This window comes from Schistocerca piceifrons, chromosome 6, assembly GCF_021461385.2.
Source record: "Schistocerca piceifrons isolate TAMUIC-IGC-003096 chromosome 6, iqSchPice1.1, whole genome shotgun sequence".
In the NCBI taxonomy this organism is placed as follows: domain Eukaryota; kingdom Metazoa; phylum Arthropoda; class Insecta; order Orthoptera; family Acrididae; genus Schistocerca; species Schistocerca piceifrons.
In genome coordinates this window covers 351,705,777-351,727,001 of record NC_060143.1, presented here as the reverse complement: position 1 = coordinate 351,727,001, position 21,225 = coordinate 351,705,777, and positions in this window count along the sequence as shown.

Genomic DNA, 21,225 nt, shown 5'->3' with positions numbered 1-21,225 from the left:
GCTTCCGCCAATGTCATCTCAGGTGCTCTTTTTAGAAGAATTATGAGGGAGAAGAAGGTACCAATTTTGCCGGTACAGAACTACAAAATCATCGGAGCTGTTGGAGCACGCTCTCCCAATCTCAAAATACAAACACAATTAGAGATGAAAATGGGAAATGTAGCAATAAAATGCACGTTCCTTGTAGTGGATAAGTTATTAGTGGACTGTATTCTTGGTATTGGGAGTATGCAGGAGTACGGTTGTCAGATTGATTTTTTGGAAGGAATAGTTAAATTTAGATTAAATGGATTTAAATAGAAAGGAAAGGTGCATGAGAAATATTGTCGCGGTGCCATAATTAAATTAATTCACACTACAAACGGTCGTTGGAAGGAGCTTTCAAAGGATTTGATACAACAGGAGGACTTTAACCAAACAACAATGATAAAAGCTAGTGAATCAAATCAGCTTACCGGAGAACAAAGGCAGCAGCTTTATTATTTGTTAGAGGCATATGACGAGATTTTTGATGAGAAACCAGGAATTATTAAAGGGTATATTTGTCACCTACAAGTGAAGCCACATCAGACTTACTGTTACACGCACTATCCGATCCCCTGGCGTTTAAACAATCTGTTCAAAGGGAGATAAATAGAATGTTAGAATGGAACTTGATTGAGCCATCAACTAGTCCATATTGTTCTCCGCTCTTAGTCGTTCCAAAACCTGGAGGAAACGTAAGATTAGTTCTGGATGCGAGAGAGATTAATAAAATAATAGTACCTGTAAGAACTCATCCGGAAAATATAGATGAATTAATCCAAAATTTCCAGGATGTTTCGTACTTAACTAGTGTTGATTTGAGAAGTTCGTACTGGCAGGTCCAAATGTATGAAGAATCTAGGGAATATACTCCATTTATCTATGCCGGGAGAAGTTACCAATTTAGAGTTGTCCCGTTCGGACTTAATATTAGTGCCGGAATATTTATTTCAGCGTTGGATTATGTTCTTGGACCAGAATTGCGTAGTCGTATAACTGTGTTTGTTGACGACTTATTAATAGAGTATTTGCATATTTTGGAAAGGATTTTTGCTGTTTTCAAGAAAACCGGAACTACAGTAAACTTACAGAAGTCTCATTTTGCTTTACCACAAATTAAGTTCTTAGGACATATGATAGATGCGAAAGGTATCCTTCCTACCGAGAAGAAGATAAGTGCAATTCGAAATTTTCCATCACCACGGAATAAAAGACAGCTGAAGAGATTTATAGGTATGGCATCGTTCTTCCTTCGTTTCATAAAGAATCAAGCCATGAATTCTGAGGCATTAAACCGGCTTCTACCAAAGGATGTGCCATGGCATGTAAATTATTACATCCCAGACTGTCACGTTGGACAATGACACAACAACAGTACCAATTTAAAATTATTCATGTGTCTGGCAAAGAAAATATCATTGAGGATGCACTGTCAAGATCCCAAGAAGGTTTAACGCCGGAAATAGAATCAGTAAATACTCCGGATTTTCCAGTATTACAGTTGCAGGACAATATCTACAAAATTTATTATGTTCATCTTTGTAGAGATGTGGGAAATTTACAACGAAAAGACCCTCGATGGAAGAAGATAATTCAGCTAAAGGAACAACAAAATTCAAGGGCTAGTTTAGATCATTATAAATTAGTAAATGGAGTATTATTCTTCAGATGTAGGAAGGACAACAATCCACTGTGGTGTGTATGTATCCCGAAGGAATATGAGGAAAATTTAATTAGGTCTACCCACGTATCATGGGGACATTTGGTGTGATGCAATGTGCCAATAAAATAGGAGCACACTGTTATTTTCCGAATATTCGGAGAAAAGTGAACCAAACAATACAAAACTGTTTACTCTGTCAAAAGGCAAAACCGGATAATAGAGGTAGCGAGCATGTTCTGCATTCAATTATTCCACGAGATCCAAGGGCCTTAATTTCATGTGATATCTGCGGACCTTGCCGTTGGTGCGGAGGCTTGCGTGCCTCAGCGATACAGATAGCCGTACCGTAGGTGCAACCACAACGGAGGGTTATCTGTTGAGAGGCCAGACAAACGTGTGGTTCCTGAAGAGGGGCAGCAGCCTTTTCAGTAGTTTCAAGGGCAACAGTCTGGATGATTGACTGATCTGGCCTTGTAACAATAACCAAAACGGCCTTGCTGTGCTGGTACTGCGAACGGCTGAAAGCAAGGGGAAACTACAGCCGTAATTTTTCCCGAGGGCATGCAGCTTTACTGTATGATTACATGATGATGGCGTCCTCTTGGGTAAAATATTCCGAAGGTAAAACAGTCCCCCATTCGGATCTTTGGGCGGGGACTACTCAAGAGGATGTCGTTATCAGGAGAAAGAAAACTGGCGTTCTACGAATCGGAGCGTGGAATGTCAGATCCCTTAATCGGGCAGGTAGGTTAGAAAATTTAAAAAGGGAAATGGATAGGTTGAAGTTAGATATAGTGGGAATTAGTGAAGTTCGGTGGCAGGAGGAACAAGACCTCTGGTCAGGTGACTACAGGGTTATAAACACAAAATCAAATAGGGGTAATGCAGGAGTAGGTTTAATAATGAATTGGAAAATAGGAATGCGGGTAAGCTACTACAAACAGCATAGTGAACGCATTATTGTGGCCAAGATAGATACGAAGCCCACACCTACTACAGTAGTACAAGTTTATATGCCAACTAGCTCTGCAGATGACGAAGAAATTGAAGAAATGTATGATGAAATAAAAGAAATTATTCAGATTTTGAAGGGAGACGAAAATTTAATAGTCATGGGTGACTGGGATTCCAGTGTAGGAAAAGGGAGAGAAGGAAACATAGTAGGTGAATATGGATTGGGGGACAGAAATGAAAGAGGAAGCCGCCTTGTAGAATTTTGCACAGAGCACAACATAATCATAACTAACACTTGGTTTATGAATCATGAAAGAAGGTTGTATACATGGAAGAACCCTGGAGATACTAAAAGGTATCAGACAGATTATATAATGGTAAGACAGAGATTTAGGAACCAGGTTTTAAATTGTAAGACATTTCCAGGGGCAGATGTGGACTCTGACCACAATCTACTGGTTATGCCCTGTAGATTAAAACTGAAGAAACTGCAAAAAGGTGGGAATTTAAGGAGATGGGACCTGGATAAACTAAAAGAACCAGAGGTTGTATAGGGATTCAGGGAGAGCATAAGGGAGCAATTGACAGGAATGGGGGAAATAAATACAGTAGAAGAAGAATGGGTAGCTTTGAGGGATGAAGTAGTGAAGGCAGCAGAGGATCAAGTAGGTAAAAAGACGAGGGCTAGTAGAAATCCTTGGGTAACAGAAGAAATACTGAATTTAATTGATGAAAGGAGAAAATATAAAAATGCAGTAAGTGAAACAGGCAAAAAGGAATACAAACGTCTCAAAAATGAGATCGACAGGAAGGGCAAAATGGCTAAGCAGGGATGGCTAGAGGACAAATGTAAGGATGTAGAGGCCTATCTCACTAGGGGTAAGATAGATACCGCCTACAGGAAAATTAAAGACACCTTTGGAGATAAGAGAACGACTTGTATGAATATCAAGAGCTCAGATGGAAACCCAGTTCTAAGCAAAGAAGGGAAAGCAGAAAGGTGGAAGGAGTATATAGAGGGTCTATACAAGGGCGATGTACTTGAGGACAATATTATGGAAATGGAAGAGGATGTAGATGAAGATGAAATGGGAGATATGATACTGCGTGAAGAGTTTGACAGAGCACTGAAAGACCTGAGTCGAAACAAGGCCCCCGGAGTAGACAATATTCCATTGGAACTACTGACGGCCGTGGGAGAGCCAGTCTTGACAAAACTCTACCATCTGGTGAGCAAGATGTATGAAACAGGCGAAATACCCTCAGACTTCAAGAAGAATATAATAATTCCAATCCCAAAGAAAGCAGGTGTTGACAGATGTGAAAATTACCGAACTATCAGCTTAATAAGTCACAGCTGCAAAATACTAACACGAATTCTTTACAGACGAATGGAAAAACTAGTAGAAGCCAACCTCGGGGAAGATCAGTTTGGATTCCGTAGAAACACTGGAACACGTGAGGCAATACTGACCTTACGACTTATCTTAGAAGAAAGATTAAGGAAAGGCAAACCTACGTTTCTAGCATTTGTAGACTTAGAGAAAGCTTTTGACAATGTTGACTGGAATACTCTCTTTCAAATTCTTAAGGTGGCAGGGGTAAAATACAGGGAGCGAAAGGCTATTTACAATTTGTACAGAAACCAGATGGCAGTTATTAGAGTCGAGGGACATGAAAGGGAAGCAGTGGTTGGGAAGGGAGTAAGACAGGGTTGTAGCCTCTCCCCGATGTTGTTCAATCTGTATATTGAGCAAGCAGTAAAGGAAACAAAAGAAAAATTCAGAGTAGGTATTAAAATTCATGGAGAAGAAATAAAAACTTTGAGGTTCGCCGATGACATTGTAATTCTGTCAGAGACAGCAAAGGACTTGGAAGAGCAGTTGAATGGAATGGACAGTGTCTTGAAAGGAGGATATAAGATGAACATCAACAAAAGCAAAACAAGGATAATGGAATGTAGTCTAATTAAGTCGGGTGATGCTGAGGGAATTAGATTAGGAAATGAGGCACTTAAAGTAGTAAAGGAGTTTTGCTATTTGGGGAGCAAAATAACTGATGATGGTCGAAGTAGAGAGGATATAAAATGTAGGCTGGCAATGGCAAGGAACGCGTTTCTGAAGAAGAGAAATTTGTTAACATCCAGTATTGATTTAAGTGTCAGGAAGTCATTTCTGAATGTATTCATATGGAGTGTAGCCATGTATGGAAGTGAAACATGGACGATAAATAGTTTGGACAAGAAGAGAATAGAAGCTTTCGAAATATGGTGCTACAGAAGAATGCTGAAGATTAGATGGGTAGATCACATAACTAATGAGGAAGTATTGAATAGGATTGGGGAGAAGAGAAGTTTGTGGCACAACTTGACCAGAAGAAGGGATCGGTTGGTAGGACATGTTCTGAGGCATAAAGGGATCACCAATTTAGTATTGGAGGGCAGCGTGGAGGGTAAAAATCGTAGAGGGAGACCAAGGGATGAATACACTAAGCAGATTCAGAAGGATGTAGGTTGCAGTACGTACTGGGAGATGAAAAAGCTTGCACAGGATAGAGTAGCATGGAGAGCTCCATCAAACCAGTCTCAGGACTGAAGACCACAACAACAACAACATCTGCGGCCCTCTCCCACGATCAAGAGGAGGGGTCAAATTCATTGTTGGATTCTTTTGACGTATTTACAAAATATGTAAAACTATATCCATTAAAGTGTGCTACTGCCAGGGCTGTTGTAGTGAGACTGGTGCGTGACTATCTTCCGCATGTAGGTTTAGCGAAATCCATAATTACAGATAATGCCAGAATTTGTACCGGATTTAAATGGAAGAAAAATTTAACACAGCTTGGTATTCGACAAATTTTGACATCATGTTATCATCCACAAGGTAGTTCAATAGAACGAGTTTTCCGAGAATTAAACCGATACATGCGTACATACTGTCACAGTAAACAAACATCATGGGCTGATTATTTGTCAGAATTTGAACAAATATTTAATAATTTGACACATACCTCAACTAACTTTACTCCAACAGAGCTTATGTTTAGTCAGATTGAAAAGAACTTCTGGATAAACCATCTGCCAAAGTATGAAGACCAGAATTTAAAATTGGAGGAAAAGATTCGACTCGCACTTATCAATTTAAGTAAAAAGGCAATACAACGGAAATTGACATATGATAAACGGATTCACCGGATTCAGACGTTTCATCTTGGAGAAAAGGTTTTATTGAGGCGACACATCCGTTCCTCGAAACTGATGAAGAACATAAAGAAATGGAATCTTATTTATACCGGACCATATGTTATTGTAAATATACCAAATCCCGGATCATACTTGTTGGCATATCCCAAATCGAAAAGAATAAAGACATTATTCCCGCATAATGATATTAAGAAATTTTTTGAAGGATCGTAGATCTGTGATACCAAATATGGAGAAGAATGTAGAGTGGAATTTGACTATGAGTCGAATGTGTATATAAATATCAAGATGTTTATGTTGTTTAGAGGGTAAGAGACAGTGAGATTACGCCTGTGATAGGTTAAGAGACAGTGAGATTACTCCTGTGGTAGGTTAAGAGACGGTGAGATTACTTCTGTGATAGGTTAAGAGACAGTGAGATTACTCCTGTGATAGTTCAGCACAAAATTTTATGATAGGTAGAAGAATTTGTTAATTACTAGTGTTTGTAAGTGTGGACTCATGAGCAGAAGCCATAGTGATATACAATGAATGTGCATTTACATTTCCTCAAGACACGGCACTTATGTGAGAATTGCGCGTGAAACTTGAACAGTGTGGGATATGTAGGTAAATACGCTGTGTGTATGATGTGCGCTGTTCGCGCGAGAAAACAAATGAACTGTGAAATGGAGCAACAGTCGATAATGTGACTGCTGCAAACAATTGAAGAAACTCTCTGGTTGCGCGACAGAAAATTATTATAATTTTTAGATTTTTCATTATGCCTTCTCTACCAGGAGAATTAATTTAAGAATTTTAATTAACATTTTAAGATTAGCTGTTTGTGTGTTTCATATTATGGATATAATTGTTGAACTATATTTCCATAAATGTTCATGAGAGAATGAAAAAGACTCTGCGAGTGGATGATTTGTTAAATGAACATACGTCATCATTAATGATATTTATTTGCAGGTGGATCTATAAATCAATTAATTATAAGAATAATGGAAATTTTTCAGAGAATTTTTTCTAGAAATTATTCCCTTTGTGGAGTCAGTGTCATATGCCTATGTTTAAAATTTTTCATCTGGTGTAAACTTAAGTTTTATCCATAATTTCGTAATAGAAAGAAAACCTCGCACAGATTCAATGCTCTACTTCCACCTGCACTATAACAAAACGAAGATTAGATTTAAAAATTTTTTGAGAGGAATACATTCGATATGAGCTACAACAAAATTTAAATGCCCACAGTCTATTTGGCAAGGTTTTGGACAATCAGCAGTTGTAATGCAAAACAACTTTTATATTGAAGACTACAAAAAAAATCGCACTTTTCAGGACTGATGGATGTTCCAGTCTAGTACAGATGGAAGGATATAAGAATCCACTCCGATTTTGAGTTCAACGATGAAATATGGACTTCGTTGCCCTAATCCACTCTCTTCCAGTGATTTATTCAGTCAGAACGTTTTCTTATTCCACTTTAAACCTGTTCCATGTTCACGTCCCTGACCATCTGTTCCTGAGATCATCTTGCTGTTTCTACGGCACATTACCAGCTTCTGTCCTGTACCATTAGCCATCGCCTGTCCTCCGTACCACCTCCACCAAACGCTGTACGTCGCCTACCCGCTGTCCGTACCCAGTGTTCCTGTTCCATCGACTTCACAACGAGATCGCCGGCTACATCGTCGAAAGAAGCATTTTGAAAAAATTTTTTGAGCAATATTTTTGTGGCTGAGAGACACTATTCCTTCGATCTAATCTATGCAGCTTCTATATATTTCAAAATTACTGGATTTAGGCTTTCCTAACTTCTTAAGTACCTGAGCTGAGGCCTATTCATCCGGGTTTTCCAGGATTTCCCTGTGAAGGCCAGTTCCCAAATGGGTAGACCTTTTTCGTAATTACTCCAATCTACATCTTCCCTGGTTATGTACTAGGGATGAGGGTATACCCCAGTAAATTTAAAAGCTACAGCTTAGGTATTCTCGTAACTTACTGTCTTAACATGTTACCCATACTCTCTATAGTAAAATTCTATTAATTCAAAATATTCCTCTTTTGAATAAACAACCCAACAAATTTTTTCTGTTAGCTCGCAAAGTGTATTATCATTAACTTTGCTCGCTGCGAGGGGCGATTGTAATATCTCTTTATATTCGATGAATTATTCTGATACAATTCTACCCTTGAATGACGTTTACTAATTTTCTATCTTCATACTCGCAGAATCCATGTCCAAAGTAGTTTAATACAATAGCTATGCCATGAGCGCATAATTATTCTTTGTAGTACTCTCTCTGGTGGTTGTTAGAAAAAAGCTTCCGAGATTGTCTTCGTGCCGATTAGCCTGAACATTGTTTGAAGAATTGTAATCTGAATATTGAGATTAATAACAAAAGATAATTGATACGAAATTGTAAGATTAAAAGGGATATATATATATATATATATATATATATATATATATATATATATATATATATATATATATATATATATATTTTGCTCCTTCATACAAAAGGTGTGTATTTGACATTTGAGAATTAATGATATTCATAGATATATTGCGTAGTTGTTAATCAGAAGGGAACTTCCGAAAGACTGGATACGAACCTGTATTTAATAATCCAAGAGCTTCATTACTTCTTCGGAAGGTTAAACTTTATCAAAGCCAAATATCCGCTTCATCTGAGGTTTCCCGACTGATTATACAACGCTCCCAAAATTACGAGGCATTTTATTTGTACAGATTAGCACACTGCCGCAAAGCACGAGCCTGCAGAGAAGAAGACTCATCGCCTGATTCCATTCTAACAAGCATAATTTCTGAATCATGTCGAGTGACTGAGTTTTGATTGTGTTTCCTATTATGAATGATTGATTGCTCGAACGAATTGAGAACTACATATTTACATAATTGCATAGATAGGAGGAAAAATTACAGAGCCATTGAACGAAACATCATCGATATGGGCTTTCGGAGCCAAAGGTTCACTCGTGTACCCTTGATGACTGCACGACACAAAGATTTACGCGTTACCTTGGGCCCGTCAACACTGACATTGGACTGTTGATGACTAGAAACGTGTTACCTGATCGGACGAGTCTCGTTTCAGATTGTATCGATATGTCCCTGTTTACCGTCCTTGTCAGCTGTGTTGTGAAACTGCATAATATCAGTTTGTGGTAGATTCGCGTAAATCCTTCGTGGTGTAAAAAAGAAAGATAGTGTGCATTGTTACGAGATGCGTCAGACACCAAACAAATTATCATAGGACGACGAAGAAAATGTAGATACAGATGAGATCAGTTCTTATACAGTACATCAGTATAGAGCTCCCAAACAGCAGAAGGGAAGGGAAAGTTTAGCATTTTACACTCATTTGCTGAATGAAAATAAATAATCGTTGGTTATACAATTATCGAATGACGCTCGTTATAGAGAATTAACTGAAATTAAATTGATAGTTAAATGATATTGCCCTATGTACGATAAAATTCAATGGAAATGGACGATTATGCACGTTTTACATGCTTGGTAAATTTTTGCGAATGCTCATGTCTCAAAGGCCGTTGATCTACCTGTCCAACTTATGACATCGCCCTTGGAAATTCAGCGCAGTGTAAGAAACCTAAATTTAACAGCTTTTTCGCACATTAGCTTGGTGATAAGTCACAGGTGTAATTGCAGTGAACTGCATCATACACGAAATTAATAAATTTTCTGACTGGTGTTGGCAACATGCCGATATTGTGCCGTAATTCGAACGTCGGATGGACATAAAAACTGGTCGCTTTTGCCTGAATGTCTGATTTTGTATTAATTGTGGTTTGCCTTCCTATATTTCATGTTATGCTAAACAATGAATAGCCGCCGCACGTGCTCGAATCACTTGTTATCAGCTGCACTCTGCGGTAAATCAATTACATTTTTCAGCGAACAGATTTTCTGACAAAAGTACCATTGAGCTCCGTGTAATTTTTTGTTTGGTGTCGGACACCAATAATAGAATTCGCAATTTTTCCACGAAACGCTGGCGGGGATATATAATTAAAACTGGCAGAGGGCAATTATATGGTCTGCGTGCAGGAGGCATAAAATTTCAAAATGTAGCCACATTATTTTGCCTTTGCTGAGAACAATACGCAAGGTGTACACACCATCCTTCTCTTACGCACCACAGATACTGCTCCGCAGCCACGATGTCACGGAAACAGTGGACGAGCTGAATGTGCATAATATAATAAACATGCTTGTCATTTTCAAGCTTACCGGGATAGGGTTTAACTACAGGCTAAAATGAACATTTTTCTGTTGACAAACAACTACTTAATAAAATATCAGTGAAAGGAGCAGTCCTAAGTGTCACTTAGGACGAATTATGAGCCGATCGTGAAGCTGTTTAACCTTAGAACGGTGCTGACAAAAATGGTAGTTATTGATACTCGGTGGTGGTGGTGTGTCCCAAACGATAACAGTATATTTTTCTTATAATTCACTTAATCCACTGTAATGGGATCACTGCATTCACGAAACATTTCATAGAAAAATAAAGTGAAGAATTAAGCGATTTCTGCAGTTCCGGTAGACGCCTGTTTAATGTTCGAGGCAAATGAACTTCTTGGTAGTAGTGCAGTCAGTTAAGATATACCGTTCTTTGCGAGTACAGAATGAACATCTTGCAGCTAAATATATACTGTTAAAGGGTGCTTCCGATGGCATGTTCTAGATTCCGTGTGTAGCGTGCAGGGTTAGTTCGTGCCGAACAGTTTGCGAGCGCTTGGCTAAAGCATACGAATTTGAGCACTGACGAAGCTAATGGGGTCACAGGACTAAAAACTTGTTCCTGGAGAATTCCAAACTCTTGCGCAAGAAGATTAAGGTTTTCAATTAGTGAACTGTAACAGAGAAAAAATTTAAAGCCTCACAGCTGAAATATTGATATGGCTATTGTTAAAGAATAATCTATTACTAAAGTGTACGAGTTGCCTGGGGTGAAACTGTACATATTTAAGCATATAAGCTTCGTTTTATCCGTTTTTAGTTCTGAATTTTGGTAACCGTAACATATGAGAATGGCAAACTTACAGCACTAACACTACAACATTTTTTTTTAATATTAAAAAAATCTTTCTTTGCTCGGGACGCATGTAGCTGTATTTGTATGTGCTTCAAGCATGTTGAGATAAGCACAAGGACATCCATATTAACGACGGTTAAAATGGTTACCGTTACCCGGTTACAGTAGCAAGATGCCTATATAACGGCTTCTAGACGTAATACAAACTTGATTTACAGTATTTCACATAACAATTGACCGAATTCATTGTTTTAAGAAACTGTCATAATCTGCTTATTAATAAGTAGACCTCAATTAAATAGCTTAGCACAATAAGTCAAATATTAAAGTTGAAAACTGTTAATATGTCTTGTGGTACCGTAATTAAAGGCGTGTGAATTACCTAGATTATGTTCAACCAGTATTTGCGTATGAGACCACTAAGCAATCTCCATTAAACATTACATGTAATTTCAAATCTTTTCGAAATTTGTTCTCGCTGACACCCCCGCAAACCCCTTCCCTCCTCCACACACACACACACACACACAACAAATTTATCCATTACTACGTTTGCCACAACGTTTTAATTAATAACTACTTTAACACTGGCGAAGAGTTCTCGGGCTTCCAGCCGGGTGGCGATGTCTTCAAACTGCGACGTTTCGACGAGTGACATACTCATCATCTTCTGGCGAAGTGCCGAGACTTTGCGGATGCCGGTCCCTTTATACCTGCGGTGTGCCCCCCACCACCTGGCCGCGGGAGGCTGGGTCCAGCGGAGCCGGCGGGCGTGGTGGAGGGGGAAGCGGGTGCGCCGTTCGTGTCGGCACAGCACCCTGGTGTTTTCGAAATCAAAGGTGTGGTTTTCTTTGATGCTATGTTCAGCTATAGCAGATTTCTCTATCTGTCCAAGTCGAACATGCCTGACGTGTTCCTCGCACCTTTTAGAGATGCAGCGCTGCGTTTGACCGATGTACTGCACACCACATTCGCAGGCAATGCTGTATATGTCAGGTGTGTTTAGTTTGAGTGGGTCTTTAGCTGAGCCCAGCAGCTCTTTCGTCTTCGGCGGTGGTCGGAAGACGGTATTTATGTTCGATTTTCTTAATAGCCTCCCGATTTTGGCTGATGTGGGCCCCAAATATGGAAGAAAGGCGAGTCTCTTGTTAACTTCCTCTTCCTCTTCCTGAAATTTGTCAGCCTGTCTCCTCTTGAAGGCCCTGCCAATCTGTGTTTCACTGTACCCGTTTTTCCGACGCACACAGACCTGTACCTCCATGCAACCAGCTGCCACCATCCGGCGCAACGCCAGTCAGTACTGACCACCTTGGTACATAGGGCGCACGTCATTTGCGACAAAGAAAGCCTCTCAGAAGAATTACACCACCTAAGAGAGGTATTTCGGATAATTTAGGTTAAGTAGTGTGTAAGCTTAGGGACTGATGACCTTAGCAGTTAAGTCCCATAAGATTTCACACACATTTGAACATTTTTTTTTAAACTTGTTGCCCGATGCGTTACCCAGCATTAGAGAAACTAAGTGTATGTAATTCTGAATAAGCTTTTCATAGATATCTCTCGACGTTTCATTAAAAAAAAAAGCACCTACGTTTTTCGAACAGAGTATTTATCAAAAGGATCACGAAGACACGAACTATCACCAACCATATGCGGTGACTAAATGATAAATGTAGCATTTCCAGAAGGATGCATTTAATAATCCCGTAAAACTCTTCAGAAGCGGGCTTCCTCTTTTGTATCGAAATCTAAACCGCCCCGCAAAGTCTGTGCAATGACGGAAGTGACGCATTCATGATTTGGTGCAGGCACGTTCACATCTACTTGCCCTATGATGTACGGGATCACAGACGGTCACCGTTTAATATCACGCACGATACCTCACCTTAGCGTGTCCAGGTGAAGCGCCGACGACTGACGTCGGCTAATCACATCGCATACGTTAGTATCGTAACTGCAAAACCTAGCTCACTGCCGGTGAACAGCGTCTTCGAGGACTAAATGGGGAAACTCTGCTGTGTGGTGGTTTTCCACTTGTCGTGGCCCTTGGCATTGTCCGACGTCTTCAATGTAGGGTTTCCATTATTAAACAGGCCGCACAGATGGGTGTCTCAAAAATCCTTATTGACCGAGACAGGTGGATCAGCTCGATAACGCATCAAGTCCCTTTGCACTGAGGTAACAAAAGTTACCGGATAGCTGCATGCACATAGACAGATGGCGATAGTATCTCGTACCCGAGGTGTTAAGGGGCAGTGCTTTGGCAGAGCTCTCATTCGTAACCAAGAGATTCATGTGAAAAGCTTTCCCACGTGATTATGACTCAACGGTGGGAATTAACAGGCTTTACACGCGGAATGGTAGTTAAAGTTAGACGCATGGGACATTCCATTTCGGAATATGTTAGGAAAATCAATATTCCGAGATGCGTAGTATCAAGAGTGTGCAGAGATTCAGGGATTTCCTCTCACCACGGAAAAGGCAGTGGCCGATGGTCTCCACTTAAGGAGCGATAGCAGCAGCTTTTAAGAAGAGTTATGTTAGTGCTGACAGACAAGTAACACTGCGTGAAAATTACAGCAGTATTCAATGTGGGACGTACAAAGAACACAGTGCGGCGAAATGTGGCGTCAATAGGCCATGGCCGCAGACGACTGCCGCCTGTGCATTTGCTAACAGCAAGACTTCGCCTGCAGCTCTTCTCCTGGCCTCGTGACCGAATCGGTTGGGCCCTAGATAACTTGGAAATCGTGGTCTGGTCGTATGAGTCCCGGTTACAGTTGGCAACAGCTGATGGTAGGGTTCGAGTGTGGTGCAGACACATTGAAGCCAAGTTGTCAACAAGGCATCGTACAACCTGGTAATGACTCCATAATGGTGCGGGCTGCGTTTATATGGTATGGACTGGGTTCTCTGATCCAGCTAAACCGATCGCTGACAGGAAATGGTTATGTTCCGTTACTTGGGAACCATTTGCAATCACTCATAGACTCAATAATCCCTGACAACGATATCATGTCACTGGACCACAACTGTCCGCGACTGCTTTGGAGAACATTTTGGAGAATTCGAGCGAATGATTTGGCTACCCAGATCGCCAGACATGTATCCCGTCGAACATTTATGGGATAAAAGCGAGAGGTCAGTCTGCGCGCAGCATCCTGTACCGTCTATAGAGGCTCGCACAACTCAATATTTCTACAGGGGACTTCCAACGACTTATGGAGCCCATCCCACGACCAGTTTCTGCAGTGCGCCGGGAAAAAGGAAGTCCGACACGATATTAAGCGGTATCGCATGACTTTTGTCACCTCATTGTATTTCCACGGTCTTTCACTCAGGATCGTGATGTATGCACGATACACAGACTGCTTACCATAAGTTGTGTGCAGTGTGTAGCTGACATTGGCCTCAGACGGTTTAGCTGAACATGTCTAGCGGGTGCCCGCACGAAACATCGCGCCTGGTAGTAAACGACGACTGGCTGCAAGCTAGAAACCTCATCGAATGTTCAGAACACTGGGAAAATTTCAAAATGCTCATCTTCTTATCTAAGGTAATATTCTACTAGTTTCCCCTCTAACGCTTTAAGCGCACAGGAGTGATAAGAGAGATTCTGTATTTAGGTTGTCTGCCGCCCTCATCTACACCTTCATACCTACATAGGAATGTTTCGTAATTTTGCAATATTTTCTTATCCAGTCTATCCAATTATTACTTGCTAATCTGTCACAGTTGCAGTAAATCTTCCACAGAAAGATTTGAGTTAGCATAAGTACTGTTATGTTGCAGAACAAATGGATAATAATCAAAACCCATTGTTGATAACACTCCATCTGTTGCAAATCTCTGCAACTAAGAACTACATCCGTGATGACTCTCGTAAGGCGCTTGAATCTCGCACCTTCTTGTAAAAATGCATAAATTAGTTTAAACAGCACTACACACTTGATAGCCTACTCAATCAGTACATACAGATTTCTACGACAGAGGATCCTTGGAGCGCACAGAGGAGCGGTTAAGCATTGCACCTCTTGTGTAGGGTAGGATTGGATGTAGACATGTTTTTAACATAAAATGCTGCGGTTTCATAAAGACAGGCAAGAGACCGAACGTTTTGATGCCGGAACATGATCCCATAGATGTTGTACTAAGTGCGAAATAATAGCTTTTACTAATTCCAAGGAAGATTAGATAAAGAAATATTTTTGTTACAATACGTATCGAATTTGTGACTGTATTTACTGAAAATATAGCATAACAAGTGAAACTTCTTTATTTAAATGAGTGTGTCTGTACCTAAATTGCAGAATGATTGAGAAGATGGAACTTGTACATTATTTGATTCTGAAACACCTGAGTAAAACTGAAAGTACTGAACATACTTTCTCTTTACTTTTTCTTATCATGTCAACACTGACCCACAATAATCTAGCGCAACGCAATCTGACTACTCAAAAAAATTACAACCTGATCTCAAATAATTAATTCAGAAGAATGGCCCTGACTAAAAAGAAATTCTAACAATAACCTATACATTTCATTAAGCAGACACCTCACAAAAATCTTCATTACGCGAACTACTGCAATACAGCGAGCGTCAATACTGCCAGCTAAATAAAAGGTTCTAACTACTAAAGCCACTAACTATTAATAGGCATGTAGTTACCAAAGGAAAGATTTTGTTGCAAACCAAATAATGTATTTTTTACCTTAATAATGTGACATCCAGTTCAAATACGAATATAAATCGTCATTGACATCTAGTACAGAGGTATATAATCATGAATAATATTCACACTCGAAGTCGAACAGGTACAGATCATTAGCCTACGCTGACACTTCTTCAGACCTTTATCCTCCATCAATATTAACTTCTCACATCTAACATCCATCACTGCTGGCTGTTCACCTCCAACTGCCCAACGGTATCTCCATCACTGCTGGCAACTAACTTCCAACTGGCGATTAACTTCCAACAAAGAGTCCAACAAGCCACAGAGTCTCTTGCAAAGAAAACGCAGTCAGATCCAATGCAAAGCGCTACACAGCGCTGCCAACACAAAAGCAGCCCACTTACACAAGTATCTACATCGAGTTTTCTTAACTTCTCTCCGTATGTCAACCTGGGCGTGGAATTACATCTTGCAGTATACAGAAAAGGAAATGTCTGTGTTCTTGTAATAGCTATGTTAATACGAGGGGTAGTTATAACCAGTTTACATAACCAACTAAGATTTTCACTTTAGGAATTGTTATTGAACTACGCCGAGTTAGGTAAAAAAGATTACGATGGTGTGAAAAGAGAGTGACACGCTGAACAATATTTTATTTTGATCTGAAGTTGACTCGCTAACAAGCGGAAACCGTTAATCAGTAAAGAAAATTTGCGATCTTGACAAAGGATTTTTATTCGCACATGTTTCAAATCAACAAATTGCACCTCTCGTCCCAGTGACAAGCCAAAGAATAACGTAGTTATAAAGTTTTAATTATCACCTGGAACAGTTCACGCGATTATTTATTTGTTTGCCGAAACAAAATGGCGCCGTCAATTGATAACGTGGAGTATGATGCGTTAATCAAGTTTCCGCAGCAGTGGAAACATCGCAGCAATGTCAGGCCATTCCAGGCGGCTAAAACGGTCATCTGAATTTACCTTATGCAGATGCGATATTTATATTGCTGCTGAAAATAAATTACCGCGTGATAACTTTATCAGTGATCTGTGCCATTTGGTTTTGACTCTTCTATCGACGTGTTACGGCATAGTGGCAACGGGGATTTCAGTTCGTACCCTGAGAGCAGACATGACTTTTAAATTAACAATAAATTATTTATGTAACTTTTTTCATCGATGATAGTACCCCTCCTAGTAAAGGGAGATGAATACAGTGAAAAACATTTAGCATGAAACTTAGGCGATCAGAATATCATTGCGTGCTGAAACAATTTCCAGTTACCTGATCTATCCAAAAACAAACATATTTCCGATTTAGTCAAATTTTATTATGGTATAGTATTTCAGTACAATATTACAGTTCAGTATTTCCATTTCCTTCCGAAGTTAATTCTTGCAGTTACAGATTCTACACTGAAACTAAATGCACATTATGTTATTGTTTTTGGGAGAATATGTTTTACTTTTTGGTGTCGTTTTTAGTATTATATGTTCGAGAAGATACTGAACATTGAAATTGTTTACAGGGTATGTTGCTTTTCCGAGTGCGAATATTTTTTTGTGTGTGTGTGTGTCTTTTTCAGTATCAAATATTCGATAAAATCTTCGATGATGTTCGTCCTTTATTGATTTCGTCATTCGAATGTGCGTATAAGTGGCTGCACATACATTTCATGATGTGCCTTATTTCTGACCTAGTGCGAACAGAAACTGCTCTGTGAGTGAATAGCCGGCGGCGGTGGCCGAGCGGCTATAGGCGCTTCAGTCAGGAACCGCGCGACTGCTACGGTCGCAGGTTCGAATCCTGGATCGAGCATGGATGTGTGTGATGTCCTTAGGTTAGTCAGGTTTAAGTATTTCTAAGTCTACGGGACTGATGACCTCAAATGTTAAATCCCATAGTGCTCAGAGCCATTTGAACCAATTTGTGAGTGAATAGCCGAATTTGTCGTCATGTACATCGACAGGATGTTTGAAGCTCTGAACTATCTTCAGAACGATATATTCGTCTGTCATAATCGGCACTGTTGACATATCATATCGACTGCAACAAATTTATTCAGCGATACTATATAAAATTCAAACATTGTAGGAAGTTTCCCGATATCTCTATTACTGAACACTAAAAATAAATTCACAATCCTCTACTCAAAGCATTAAAGATTCTAAGCAGTTTAAAAACGAAATTCACTAATTTGGACATACAATTCAATGAACTCGACACTCTCCAATTCGAAAAGTAATTTTTTTTTCAGTATGACAGTACTCACGGACTAGAGGCGACATAGGGTCAGTAGTAACCACTGTTTCCCTTATTCGGTCTAAAGAAAAAGAAGCCGATATATCTGGCGACGCCTCGACTTCAGTGGTTAGCACAGTGGACTCGCATTCGGGAGGTCGTCGGTTCAAATCCAAGCTCGGCCTTCCTGATTTTCCGTGATTTCCCTAAATCGCTTCAGGCAAATGCCGAGATGGTTCCTTTGAACGGGCTTGGCCGAATTCCTTCCCCGTCATTTCCCAATCGAGCTTGTGCCACGTCTCTAATGACCTAGTTATCGACGGGACGTTAAACGTTAATCTCCTCCTCCTCTTTCGACTACAAAAACCATGCATTTATCTTCATCATATGGAAAATAAACCTTTTAGTGCTAAGCGATTTATTTGTGTTTTAACAGCAAAAAGTGTGTAACGTTACATAATATTTTGTCAGGGCCGTAGTATTATTTCGAAATAATTCTTTTTTAGTCTCATAAAGGTCAGCAAAGGGTATTTTCGGTATTGGCGAAATGGATAAAGTAATCAATTAAACATCAGATTATAACATAATGTATTAAGCAATTCAATAGCTGATTTTTCTCTTTATAACTTTACACGTAAATAAATAACACTTTACGGAGAAGGTCAATAACAGATAAATTTCTGTCAAGATTTTTAACGGTTTTTATCTCAGTTCAGCAGTTACGGCGTAGAAAATGCGAGGTAAAGCGCCGCATTTTGCCGCCAGCGCCGTTATTGTGATACATTGCCGCCATTATAGTCGCTAACGATTTTGCGGTTCCTTAATGGCCCATGCTGGATCATTAAAAGCTACTTTCTATCGGTTTCCGAATGCCGTTTCTATTCTTTGGCGTATAATTTAATAGTACGATCGCACTACCTGTGCTAGCCCAAAGTTTTCTATACACTCCTAGTTTCATTTAACTATCGACAGATTCATTGCTTTCATAACTCTTTAATGTGTAACATAGAATGCTTTTGGAACGTATCCTTTGGATTTATTGTTAATTTTCGTTCTACCGCACATTCTCGCGGTTGTATCTCATGGAAAACGAAGCAGTTTTTTTTATAAAAAATCTTTATCAAAAATTTGCACAACTTGAACTTTTGAACTGTCGCACACAAAGGGATGTTACAATAATGAGTTTGAATTTTTTTATTTTCTTTTGTTTAACAAGGAAACTTCTTGAAGGCGTACAATGCACGTGCGACTTCGCAGCAGCTGCTCAGACCAGTCCCTGGCAGAAAGAAAGACAGTCGAATACAATTAATTTGGTAATTTCAGTCACAGCTTCACGTAACCTGAAAAATTCAAAATTCATTTATAAAGAAAGAATGGGGAGTCTCCGTTGCAAAACGATTTTTTATTTATTTAATTTGCGGCGCGTTTCACCCTCACAGAAGCATCATCAGACGCCGGGTAAAAAAACTCAAAGACCACCGACAATTGTACAGCAAGCCCTGGAATCACCAAAATTGGCACGTGATTCAACAAAATTTACGGGAATTCATTTATAGCAACGTCATATCAAACGGATAAATGCATGAAATGTCATTAGGTTAACTCCATCAATTTACGTAGTTAGATCAATTTTCCCCGGTCAATAGGTACCACCGATGGTTTCCCTACATGGAGGAGAACATTTATTATAAGGGCGAAATAATTTCTACATTCAACAGTAAATTAATTTAGAAAGAGTACAAGATGAGGAATTTCCGTGAAGTTCCAGGGCCGTTGCATTTAAAATTTTAATTGAAGCCACGTCATAGTGCAGGCACACAAATTCCTCCCAAATTTGTATAGTTGGTGTCCAAGCAGTTGTCCCAAAACAGAGCGCTGCCCTGCTGGGGCAAAACTACATCAATGGTTCCGCTCCCATGCGCTGTCTCGTTGGCTACGTGAACCTACACAAAACGCCTGGCTAGTACTTCTCACCTTCTTGATTCATCTCGACTGATCATCCCTCACTCTCTCTAGGCACTTGACGTATTGTCGTGTTTCGATATTATTTATATTTCATTCTTTGTCCTATAGCAAGTTGGTTACTAGTAGAAGTCATTCAGAACTGTGAGTTCGCGCCGTAAAACACTGTGAGAGGACCATCTCATATTTGTTTCTTTTTCTACAATATGTTCAATATTTGTAGTATTCAACGACATTGACTCATCTATAAATTTCCCACTTTCCCTTTTCCTATAATTAAACAGTCTATTATGAGACGAAACACCTGTAAAGAGAAGATGACCGAAGACATCACGATCCAGGGACAGAAAATTAAGAGGTGAGTGTAACTTCCTGATAAGGCAACAGACAGTAAATTACTCCAGTCATGCTTGTAGACGTTGCATTTTATGTCGATTCCAGTACCTATAGTTTTTCCACTACCTCGAGAATGTCGGAAGAAAAGTATCGACACAGACTATCATAAAGTATTGTTTGCACAGGTATAAATATACACCAAGAGGCTGGAGTACAAGATAAGGCGAAATATAGAAATTATCGATCACACGTAAATAAGGAGTGAAAGATAAATATTCCAAACAAACATAACGGAATATAAGCCTTGTATTAATTTTATGCTCCATACCCGTATGCTCATGGTCTTGGGGGTTAGCGTCTACGACGGGAATTCTAAACGTCCTGGCTCAAGGATTGGAACCTAGCATGTGCTTAATTTTTGAATAAAACTCGTCATCAATGACGATCAAAGACTTTTAGCATGAGAAGCATCCTCCACTCAGTCAACGGCCTTGTAAAAAAGGGCGGAGGAAGGGACAGAGGACTGTGTTGGCCCAGTGGTGGGAAACTGACCCCTAAGGCAGAAGAACCAGCAATGATTAGCATTATCAACATGCAGAAAGCGACGGAAATTACTGCATAAAAGACGCGTGAGATGTATCCTCAGTGCATGTGGCCTGCAATTGGAAAAGTGTTACATGACCTCTCCATTGGCAAAATATTCCAAATTAATGGCCGAATTTGGAACTCTGGGATGCGACTACGAAAGGAAAGGTGACCATGAGAAAAGGAATAACCACGGAAAGAGTAACATTCTGTGGGTAGGAGCGTGGATATCAGACGGTGGAAGGAAGGTAGAAATTTGAAAAGGCTGTCTAGGTATAGTGGGAGTGAAGTGTCATACAAACAGCAGCAGGGAATGATAGAACACGAGTAGGATTTGCTGTGAAATAGAAAGGGAGGCATAGAGCAAGCTACTGTGAACAGTTTAGTGATAGGGTTTTTTTTATCGGAAAAATAGGGAAGGAAAATAGAGGTTTAACATCCTGTCGACATCAAGTTCGTCAGTGATGGAGCAGAAGTTCAGAACGTTTGAAGGATGGGAAA